General features: G+C 39.0%; 1 protein-coding gene across 2 annotated transcripts in view; it reads right to left on the bottom strand.

Annotated features, from left to right (window-relative positions):
* The window catches only part of CYTH3 (cytohesin 3), a 52,053-nt gene that overhangs the window by 25,360 nt on the left and 14,220 nt on the right, over positions 1-12,473 (bottom strand). The window lies entirely within an intron of this gene.

The following is a 12,473-nucleotide window of genomic DNA, read 5'->3' as shown; positions in this document are numbered from 1 at the left end:
CAAGTCCAGTATCGTTCCAATTATTTCAGTAACAGACCAAAATTCTTCATGTAAATGAATTATTATTCAAAAGACTATCTTTCAGGGAAAAAAAGCCAAAGAAAAGCCAAAGCTATATACAGCTCATTACTAAGATGTGTATCCTGGTGCTGATTTCAGACCACATCAGAATTTTAGCAGTACCCCTTCATCTGGTTGCTTTGTAGAGCAGAGATGCAGGTACGTCAATACTACTAGCATCCTTAACAGCAAATACTTCCCATCAGTAGGATATAGAAATAAACACATGGTCAGAATCAGTTATTTAACACAGCATATCACAAACTTAATTTCTTGTATAACAACATTTAAGCGAGTCTGAAGTATTTACGCCAATTTTAGGTCTCTCCTTGGCTATGCTAAAAGAAGTATGTTACCCTGTTGACAAAAATTACTTGCCACTGAAGATGCAAACGTGTTTCTGTACGCAGCTATTGCTGTCACACGCTCTAGCGGGAGCCCCTTACCCTGCAGTCTCTGCCTGACAACCAGCAAACGTGAAGTTATTCGCACAAAACCTCTGCTTTTCTCGAGCAACTAGATTCTCCCTAGCAAGAAGCTTCTTTGGACAGAGATTACTCTCACTCACTTGTACAGCACTAGACATCAACCACAAATATTCACCTCCTTTGCAATGATCCTATAATAACAGTTTTAATGCTACCCACTTTCTTGGAAATAGCTCCTTAATTACAGAACAGCTTTTCCTTCTAGCTCAGTAAAATGGAACAACAAAAATAATGATTAAGATATTTAAACAGTTCTGTCCCAACAGCAACACACAACAAATGCAGTCATTGGGGTGGCCAAAGCTGTTTCTTTATGTCATATACACATGTAGCAGACTGTAGCAACAGGATCACAAGCAAAGGTTCAGCTTGACAGGAGATTTTTAAAGCACATTTGAAACACAGCCTCTGTTCAAATCTTAATAATGAAATATATTGATTATTTTCAACATCCAGTGGTTAAGCTCCTTTCTTTTTAGGATTCAAATCATAACATAAAATCCAAATGGCCACAGACCTTGTTAGACATGAAGTAATTACAGCAAATGATCTCATTTAACTACTCCAGATACAAACATGATTAAATTACTTCCAGTTTAGGAAATGACAGTCTTCTGTTGAACGAATACCAGACTTCAGTATGTTTACCTGCTTTTTCCCTTCGTCTCATCAGAAACCCACCCACTCCTAAAAATTCCTCGCATGCAAATACCGATAAGATTCTTTTCACATCAAACCTTATAAATGCATGTGCCTACATCACATCTTTGTCTTGTATGTATACTCTAAGATCTTAAAACCATCAAAACTCAAGAGATTTTATGACTATACGAACACTATGTACATACACATACCACAAATATTCCAATTAGTTAACTGAGGACTGACAATTAAAAAAAAAAAAAAAAAAAAAAAGACAACTGTTACCCAATGTTGGTTATTAAAAAGGCAAACTGCGTATAATCCATCGCTCTCTTAGCTAGGAAGCATGCTCAAATATCCTTAAACCATTTTTGTAGCATTACATCTGCAGGTGAAATTAGATCAAAATTTTGCAGTACCAGTATTAGTAAGAATTCTTTTTTTTTTTTTTTTTTTTTAAACTTTTTGCCACAGCAGACATTTTGGTAACTCTCCCCTTTGTTGGCAACTGGAAATACTAATCAGAACCCAAATAGAAAAAAATCTTTAAGCATTAAATATTTAGAATTCATAGACAGTGCTTGATTTTTCTTCAAGCTGAGTTACAAAACCTCTGGATTAGCTGCTATCACAAACTCTTCCCAAAGCAGAATGTCAGTGAGTGTTACTGCAGTTTCTTCTCCCTTACATTACCATGCAGTGAAAGCTCCCTGGGCCAGGTTTGGAATATCTAGAACAAGTTGAATTGCTATTTGGAGTCAACACGAATTGTGACAGTTTTGTATGCTCAAGCAACCCACCAAAGAAAAGAAAGCAAACACCTCAATCCTTTTCCTACAGCACCCAAAGCCTGACTGCTGTGTTTTTTCCTTTCCTCTGATCACAGCTGCAGCTGTGACAACCCTCACAGCATAATTAATGATGCTGTTAGACAAAAAGGAAATAAACTAAATGGAGTCAGGCTGCCTTTTGCGTTAGGAAATAACACCAAGTACCTATCTGCCAGATGCAAGACAAGGAAAGTCTGCTGGAAAAGAAGATTCTGCACTTGGAGAGCACTTAGAAGACAGCACTTACAGAAAGCTGCACATTAATGCAACATCTGTAAATAATGGTATTAATATCAGAGCCAAAAGATTCCAGTATCTTTTGATAAGAATAAAAGAACAAGGATACAGCTGAGCGGGGGTTACAGTACTGCTCAGCTTCCAGAAACTATTGGTATAGCCAATATTTTACTTCCACTCACACTACCAGCACAGAGAAGGGATGACTGACTTGTCAGGATGACTCCCAAGTGCACTGTCCTATCATCACCATAAATTGGCATGTGTGCAAGATATTGAAGATGTTTGCCTTATTCTCATCCTTCTGTTGTTTGTATATCACCACTGCCCCCCTTCTCCAGCGCTGCTGTTCATGCTCATGAAAAAACTTACCAATGGGAAAATGAACTCACCAAAAAAAAAGTTCTTAAGAGATTATTGGCATCACAGCCTGCAACTTCAGAGGCTGGAGGTGTCTGCTCCAGCAGGCTACGTGACTTTCTGTCTACTGTCCCTGTTGTTTCAATTCTCTGTCTTAAAATTTAACAATATTCTGTATTTTAAGGAAGGCTTTTGAAATATTAACATTGGAGGGTGTGCCTACCTTACCCGAAAGGAAAGAAACAGTGGAAGATATTCATCTGCAGCTAAAAACAAAACAAAAAAACCCCACTAACAGAAAAGGGCACCCACCATTAGTTAAACGTTTTCCTTACAAGTAAGAAAAAGTAAGGGTCTACTCTGTGTTTTCCACGTCAATTATTCTTTGCTTTTCATTGATCCCTAATGATTCAAAAACACCTAGAAAACATTAAAAACCTACATCCTACTTCTAAATAGATAAAATGTTTCCTCAGCGATAGACTCAAATGGCAATCAGTCCTTCAAACTTGAGCACGAGGTGCCTTACACAACCTGCAATGCAGGGACCACAGTGAGAGCCTGAAAGTAATTTTCTTTGGAAAGCAAACCTGTAGAGCTGTGGTGGCCAGGTGTTCTTAGAAAACGGAATAAGCACTTGGAATATTTCCAGTTTGAAAAGAAAAATATTCACTTTATTTATTCAAAAAATTTGAAAACCACAGTTGAGATGTTTGGCGTCAAGGCTGATGGGCTGACGTTGATGGGCCATGATGACTCATGGCAAGCAAACGGGAGATCAAAAATGGCCAACAACTAACAACAGCGCATCAAAACATCTTGACAGTCCTAAGCAATAGTGCAGGTACATGACAAGTGATGATCTGTCCCGGCAAGACCCCTTCCATAAGCCACCTTTTTGACTTCAGCGGCTAGAACACTTCTGCTTTTTCTAACCCTGTGTTCACATAATCCTCCACACAGAAGACCTCATAGAGTGTGTATTACTTATTTGTTCTGCAAAACAAATTTTCTAGCTGTCCTCTCTGAGTCATTTCCAAGTTTTTTGTCTTTTACCAATCTAAACACAAAGTAGACAGGATGGGAGGAGTTAGCATGAACATTTAAATACTAAAAAAGAACAAAAGCATTTCAGTATAGTGAACAAACTGCAGCTGCAGCATGCTTTCATGCTATCTTCTAATCTTCAAATAAAGACAATGTTCTAATGTAAGTCTTTACAAGTAATAATGTAATTTAAATCTTCTAAATGTAATTTACATCTTCTAATGTAATCTTTATATCAAGACAAAGTTCTAATTTAAGGTGTGAAAATCTTTTAGCTTACAGGGAGTGCATCTCCTTTTTCTAAAACTTCAGAGTTTCAGCTACTACTAAATAGAAAGTCAATATACCTACTGATACTTTATTTAAGAGGAACAAAGTTGTTCTAAGTGCAAGTTATATTCTTGGCCAAGTAGTAAAAGATGAAAACACAAGATACATGTTGCTACTCCTCCTCCTCCCAACAGAAAAAAAAAGAAAAAAGAAAAAAATTTAATATATTCCAACTTGGCCTATCTCTGTTCAATTACTGTAGCTCATCTAAATGTACTTAAATGAATTTCCTGTAAACAAACACTTATTGGAATACACACTTTTAATACAGGTTTGTTTACTCTAAACGTGTTAGGAAAAAATCCCAAAACCCAAACTGTAGCTTGCCACAGAAGTCAGTGTATTGTCCTGCAGCTGTGATGTCACTTTGTTAAATAATTTTCCACTACTGACAACCCAAGTACAGTATCCAAACAAGAGATTAGCTCAGAACTCTGACATTTATGAAGACACAAGAAGCATTTTTGAGCAAGCAGGCACCTAAAAAAGAAAAGTCTTTTCCAGATTGAAAAAGAACTGCAACAGATCAACTTGCAAAGAAAGTCGCACAGGTTAGTGAAAATTAGGAGCAAATCCCGTAATAGGAGACAGAAATCTAGTAGTTTCCAAGTTCATACCCCTGATACCTTCACCTTTTTCAGTAGCAAAAATTAAATCCTTTCTAGCTCTCCAGTGGTATTATATGAACTGAAACTCCTGTGGTTTGTGGGTTTTTTTTTTGTTTTTTTTTTTTTTTTTTTTTTTTTTACTTATTAGCCTTTCGATCAGCAGCCCCTGGCCAAGGTATAAAGCAATCTCACTCCACCACTTCAACTGACTTCAGAGTTCAGTCTCTTAAGAGAACACAGTAAAATAATCCACAGCCAGCAGAAAGCAAACATCTAACAATATCTAACGATAGAGAAAACACTAATTCTGTAACCCCACTTATGAAGCAACACAACTCCCCGACTCTCATTGCTCAACTAACTTTTTGGTTTCATAAAGATAAATATTTTCCTTCTTCCGTGTCAGCCCCAAATTGGTGGTCTTAAGTATTTCCATTCCAAGCAAAGAACAGTTAGATGGAATTTAATTTTGCTGCAACTGAAACATCTTGCAAGTGTAAAGATATTTACACCACACAAGGCTTAAAACTAAACAAACCTGTCCTCACCCATACACAGAATGGGTAGACATGTTTCTTCTGGCCTTTAAAATAATACACATTCTTCTCTGAGAACAAATCTGATTGTCTCAGGACATTTGCCTCAACGGATATTCTCAGGCTATTCTCTCTTCCTTTCCCCCTACACGCTCCCTTTTTTAAACTTAATTATAGGAACATTTTCCAGCTTTCAGATGAGATGTATAAACAAAGCTGTGACCACTTGTGGCTATTAAAAATTCCACAGAAGTTTTTGTAGGAGGACATCCTCCTGAATAGATTTATTTCACAGTGCAAAACCAAACTATATCTGCATTAAATTCAATCAGTAAAACTAGCTGGATTTGGTTGCCTCCTTCTTTTAACTACCTTACTGCACTAATCTTTGCTATTCAGTCACTGATGAACGTGTTCTAGCATAGGAGCAATCACACTTCCATTAAGAGGGGAAATAATCCTGCACACAATATCCTTTCACATACAAAAAGTTACCAGTCAGTGGTATGAGGAATTTAGGACTGAGTCCATGGCTGGCAGAGTTATTTTGAGAGTTTTCAGTCACGAGGGACACTGTGGCCAGAAAGTGCATTAGCGGCCAAACCCAGAAGAGAACCTCAAACTCACGTCCATCGTTCTCATTGTGCAGCTGCTGGAAATCACACCAATACAAGATGTTCCTGAAAATATTTTTCACTCTAGGATAAGGAGATACGTTACAGGCAAGTTAGAGTTAAGATATTGTCCTTTTGGGCTTCTAATAATGGGGGGGGGAGCCTAACAATATCAATCCTATTAGCACATGAAAATATGTTTTCAGGAATTTAGAGGGAACAGTTTCCCCCTGACATGACCCACTAAACCTTTAAGATTATTTTTTTTTTAACTTTCACTGCAAGGTAGGTTTAATTATACCGGTGATTCATGTTCATCATAACTTTTTTGAAAGAACAAACAAAAGTGTAAAAAATTGGAAACATGAAATAAATTTTTATTCTATACAGAAAAGAGAGAGCAGGGTAACTGCACTGCCAAGTGTGAAATCATTTCTTGTAACAAACAAACAGTATTTATTATAATCCATAAGAAGGCAAGATTATGTTTTTGTCCTGGTCAGAAATAGCCATATATAATTTAATTAGCATTAACATCCCTAGTCAAGCAGAAAGTAGTTTCAAAATTGTGCAAAATCAGGGTCCAGGTAACGCGGCGGGGGGGGATCCAATCCACACATTTTACCTGCCTCCCAAAACACATCTGGTTTCAGCTGTCACACACAGAGGAGCGCTGCCTCGCCATGGTACCTGCAAATATGCTTCTATCTATAAAGTATAAACCACAGTAAATGCATTTCTTGAACCTGAGGGAACAGGAGTTTGCCACAAACAACTGCAGCATATGTATCTTTACAAACTGTGTATGTAGGTAACACGAGCAACAACAGCTGTGAAGTGGAAGAAAAGAGTATAAAGGCTTTTCATAGCTCTTGCATGAGCTGCTAACCCTTGCTGCTAGCTATTAGCTGCCCTTCTTAATGGCGCTGAAGCATAGTACTTTACAACAGCTTTCAGATCTTCACCTTGCTATATAGATACACCCATAGAAAGGACAGGAGAGACACCTACCTTTCTTTTCAGTCCCTAATTATGCCATTGACACAGATATTTGCCATTTGAAACCAGTATGTGTTTAAGTTAATGAGTATTTCTTTTTTACTGTCCATGCTCTGTTATTTTTATGAACAGGCAGTACTGAATGTCACGATTACATTTTTTTTACCTCCTTTACGTCTTATATTCAATAATGTATCTTATTTCATCATTTTGATGTATTTCCATTAGGAAGCCAAGCGTTTTGCAACAACAAGGTAAAAGAACCACCTTCAAGCAAATAAAGGAGCATCACTTGGGGAGAAAGAAGAAAAATCACACGGGGACCAGCTCCAAGCAAGATTTCACAGGTAGCGAGTTGGTACCGGCTCTCCTATGTTCCTGCATGGCTTTGCCACTTGCTGCTCCTGGATATACGATCCTGCCTGGATCCTGTTTTTTCTGGGTTTGTTTTTTGCCAGTTTAGCAGGCCAAATGGTTTCACTGAAGGATGACAGAATTGCCCAAGCCAACGCAACAGGCACAGCAGAAACCCCTGGCAGCAGGGGGGTACAGGGGAGAGCAAGCCCCTCGATGTCAGCCAGTCCTAAAACCAGCTTAGCTCAGCTCCAAAACCCCACCCTTACAGGCTCTATTCTCTAAATCCTAAAAGTAGTTCAACCTGATATTAAAAATAGATAAGTGTGGATTTCCTTTTAGGAGCATTTTTCTTTTGAAGTCGCTCTACTCTTGCTTCAAGATCAGAAGATACTTCTAGGCCAACTTTTCTTTCTAAAATATGTAAATACAAATTACTGAATATGAAAAGAAAGCTGAGTTTAACTTAACATTCTAAGTCTCTTACCCAAATACATTAATACTCGCATTAATAATATAAAATGTTAAAATATGCATGGCCATGCATATTTAAGAAGTGCAGAAAAAAAATTTATGCTAGCTAATGTGGAAATTACACAGGGAGATGTTGGCCACACTGTAGTGGTATGTGTTTCGGGGAGGGTTATGAACAGATCAGCACAGATACAGGAAATATTATCCAAGATAACATGGGCCTTCATTAGCATCAATTACCAATTACTGTTCAAGAAATCTGGTGAATCACCATTCTGATTACAGTGTTATAGCTATACACTGTCACTTATACTATCATCTTAACATTATAGTCCTCTTTCAACAGGGAAAACAGTAACATCAAAGTAATGTGGGACAAATCTAATACTTCAAAAATGCACAGGCTTGCATTGTCTTGCTGTTTTAGCAACAGTGGTGCATTTATATATTGCCTTAAAATTTTCTTATTTGGCTTTCAGCTTTCTCAGCTTTTTAACAAAATGACTGCATCTGATTTCTTTTCCCCACAGCAAATAATGGGGAGGGGTGATCAGAATCAGCTTTGTGTAGTAACACCACTAGTATAAATACAGATACTACCCTTCCAAAAATAAGAGGCCTCAAGCCTTTTCTTTACACTGCATCAGATCAACAAAACACTGTCAAACAAAATCAAATTATTTTCTCCCCCCCTCAATATGTATGCCGCAAGGCAGAGTCTCACAGATAAATAATTTTGGAAGAACTCAGTCGTAATTTTCTCCCTATGGTGCACTCATACGTGCAAAACCGGAGAAGCAAATAGGTAGGTTACTTGGTGCTACAGCTGAAATCAAATACATTTTCTCTGATGTTTGCATTTGAAAGCCTTTGCTTATATTACATTACAGTAAACATTAACACAAAATTTAGTCTTTATAGAGTAAAAGTCTCCAAATTCTGAATTTCTTTTGTTCACTTTCATAGCAAGATCCAGGTCACGAGAAATTTTAGCACCCCAGAGTGAGAGAATGATCCAGCAATAACGCCAGGAGAGGCCATGGGTAACAGCTGACAGCAAATAATGTATCCACTTGCAATGCAGAACAACAGCCACTTTTTAAGTGGGAGTCTTGGGAAGGAAATCAGGGTTCCCCCTCAGCATTATCTAGGAGGTGAAAGGAACAGATCACCCTGCCAAGTATGCACAGCATAGCTAAGTGACACATAAGATATCACGTATTTAATTGAAACCTTTCATTCACTCCAGTGCAAAGAACAGGCAGCAAAGAGCAGTGGATTTTGCTTGCCTGCAGCAGGAAGAGAAAATTCTGAAATTAAAAAGCGTAGATGCAAATTTAAAAGCTTACAGCTTTCCAAGAGTAAGATCTTTTGAGCCATAGAATAGAAGCAGCACGTACCTTTTAACTTGGGGCATTTATGATTTTGCCTGATAGAAGAATTATATAAAGATATTATATTATATGGCAGAATTATATAAAGAATGGGAGGGAGAGGGACTGGATGGCCCCATGACCAATTTCTATGACAGTACAATTCACTTCTGACTGAGCCAAGCATACAGGCAATGCTGACAGTAATTAAAAAACACTTTAGTTTTAAACAGCTGCAAGATGAAAAAACTTCAGGTAAGCAAGCTTTAACAGATTTCCACTAAGTCTTCACTAGATTGACATTATGCTACATAACATGAAGACATTATCTAGTTTAAATCCAGATCAGAAAATTGGCAAAGAATATCCACCTTTGTGAGTTATACTACATTCCCTTTTCACGTAAAATGGGAAATGGTTAGCACTGGACTACCTCCAGTCCATCAACCATCACTAAAGTTGCTCTCCTGTAAGGGAAGAAAAGAGGTCCTGTACGTACCCTTCAGCTGACCAGCACGGGAGAACGATCGGCACAGGCTGCTGATGGAAAACAGGTCACACCAGTGGCGGCCCATACAGACTGGGAAGCTGGATTGCTTGACTACTGCCGCCACTGACTAGGATCTGGCTCTGTGTTCACTTCAGAGGGTTTGGGCTGATTCCTAGCAACTCTGTAGAGTGTGAGGCAAAGTTTGAACTACTGATAGGAGAGCAAATCCCCTCTGTTGATTCCTTTTCCTTGTCAAGCAGGACAGGACTCTCTCTCTCCCAGAGAGTCCCTAAGGAGTATGTGTGGATGAAAAGGAAATCAGGGATACTCCATCTCCTGCTGGCACATAACTCCCAGTAGTCCCTGTGAACAACTGGACTAACCACAGATGTCCTGCTGCCAATCTAGACTGCTTTCAGCTCCATGATCCAAGCATCTCAGACCAAGGATGGGACAACTCCTTCTGAAAGCAGAGATCATTTCATCATCTCTTGGGTGAGGAAGAGGCAAACAAGAACACACTGATCCCTTCAGCTTTTGAAATGTTATGAGAAGGAAAAAAAAAAAAAAAAATTGTAGCAATGTGTTTCAGCTTTGCCCTTACAAAACGGCTGTGTTTCCCACCGCACCCCCAGTTACTGGGAGAGGAAATGGTTGGCTGGCATGCACCTACATTTTTTCCTAGGATAGGCCCTGGAAAAAAGACTCAAAAAGCAAACAGACCAGAGTAGTAGCAGACATTCCTGTCAGATCCATTTCGAGTAGCAGCATGGAAAATTGACAGGAATGTCGCTGAGCAGCTGCAGGGGGGTCCTGGAGCCTGCGGAGCCCGGTCCCTGCCGCCGCCTGCCAGCAATACCCTCGAATCCTGCCTGAGATTCAGGCACAGCTCATCAGACCTACCGTGTTCCCAGCAAAACATTTGGGGCTCAGACAGTCTTTCTGTCACAAATTTCCAGTAACATCTACTCTTGGCAATAAGGGAGCTGCTCGCTGTACTTCACTCATTAGTGGAGAGCATTAGCCAGTTACTTAGGATTGCTGACTGTTTCTAAAGCACAGAAATCCAATTTTCAGAAAAAGCAAGGCAAAGTTCATCTTTCCCCTTCCCCCATCTCTGCCCAACACAGCTCTGGAGTTAGATTTCAGAAGCGGTATTTATTGCAGAAGCTTTCTGTTTATTCATTTTCCAAGATCAGTTGCACACTGAAGGAGGTGGAGCAATTGCTGGATTTGAAAGCAATCTTCGTTCTTTAGAGAACGCCTCCAAAAGGCAGCTACAGAGGGCCATATAGGACCACTCTCCTATCAAATAGCTACTCGAGTAGCATTTACCTTCCCCCAGAACACGACGAATTCCAGGATGCACAACGTTGTGCACAATGTGATGCCTGATGCTGTGTAAGCCTTCGAAGTCCCTGCAGTCTCTGCCAAAAAAGTAACCCCGATACCCGCTTTGGAAACCGCTGAGCTGCAGTACTTGGAGAGAAACACACTACAGGTAATACAGTATTTTGCTTCTTGGCCATCTCAGGCTTGAATTGCTCCAGCTTCTTGCTATTACCTCAACAGCCCATTGGCCACGTGCCCTGTAGCCTGAGAGGGCACTAAGAGAGGTCACGAATTTATTCACAGATTTGTTAGTGAAGGAATAGTAAGGCTTAGTTTAAGACTGTAAAGCATTTTCAGATTCCTCAGAAAAGAGTATATTTAGCTTGTGTGAATTGTTGGTTGCCATCACACCATGAAACAATTAGCTTGACAGGTCACTAATCCAGATATAAAAGAGCTTTTTATCTGGTCCACTGATAAGAAGTTTGCTGGATGGATCCACTTACCATAAGGTCAAACCCCTGGTCTCCCATTCTTTGCTTGGCAAAAGACCATCGGCAGTTCATACCAAATCTAGCTCGCCATACTTCCAAAACAGAGTACGTTCAACATATGCTTGAATCCTTATAAGTGCAGACATAAATTCTATGTTACAAAAAGAAAGATTTTTCATACTCCAAGCAGACCTTCTGGCATTCTGATGAAAAACTCATTTGAATAAATACATTCTTCCTATTTAAACTTTCCCTAACAGTTTCAGCCAGATCTGCTAGAATATTACATTGCCCCTTCTAAGCTGGTTTTTTTCTGCCCGATACTGGCAAAATCACTGCATTCCTTCCAGAGATCAGTGAAAAATAATCTGAACATCTAATCTTTTGTACTTTATTTTCAAATAATTTAATCTTTTTTTCTCAGCTAAGTACTTAAAAAGAAAAAAAAAAATCATATTAACTCTAAAATTAACTCTATCCCAGCCAAAACCAGGACACGCTACAACTTCAAAGATCTAAGCAATTTAGGTTTATTACTCTCGACACCTCTGACTTATAGCATATAAAATTCAGCATTTTCCCTGAAAATGAATAGAGATTTTAAAACTTTAAGCAACTAACTGGCATTCAACCCTCAACCTCTTTTTAAATCCACCAGCTCCTGCTGCTCCTATTAATAAACATTCTTTCTCAGATTTCCACTTCATCCTGCCATGCTCAAACAGGAAACACTTTTGTTGACTGGGAAACAATTGAGTGGGACCAAACGCTTTAGTTCGGCTACCCCTTAACACGGCACAAAAGGTAACAATAAAAGAGATCACTTCCTAAATAAGTAAAACCTAGCGAATCATGAGATTTTTTTACCTGCAGATACCAGCTTCATAGACAAAGCGGTTATATATAGCCTCTGCTAAGCACATTTCCAAAGAGGTAGTCTCTTCTTCAGAGCAGTGCTCTACCTAGCACGAGCTTTCACTATACAAAGACAAACTTTGTATAAACCTAAAAAAATCTGACTCATATTAACATGCTTGCAATCATCCTAAATTTGCCTTAGGGCAACCAGAAATACCAAGTTGTAACTTCTGTTAAGCAGTCTGTAGCAACAGCGTCTGCAACTCTGCCGACACAGCTCACGCAATACGGAGTGAGAAAACTTGTTGATGCAGTTGAGAGATTCTTCCGTATTTCACAAACACGGA

This window comes from Nipponia nippon, unplaced genomic scaffold (genome assembly GCF_047370975.1).
Source record: "Nipponia nippon isolate SJK-2023a ecotype South Korea unplaced genomic scaffold, ASM4737097v1 scaffold_5, whole genome shotgun sequence".
NCBI classification, from domain to species: Eukaryota; Metazoa; Chordata; class Aves; order Pelecaniformes; family Threskiornithidae; genus Nipponia; species Nipponia nippon.
This window is presented reverse-complemented; position numbering and strand designations above follow the sequence as displayed.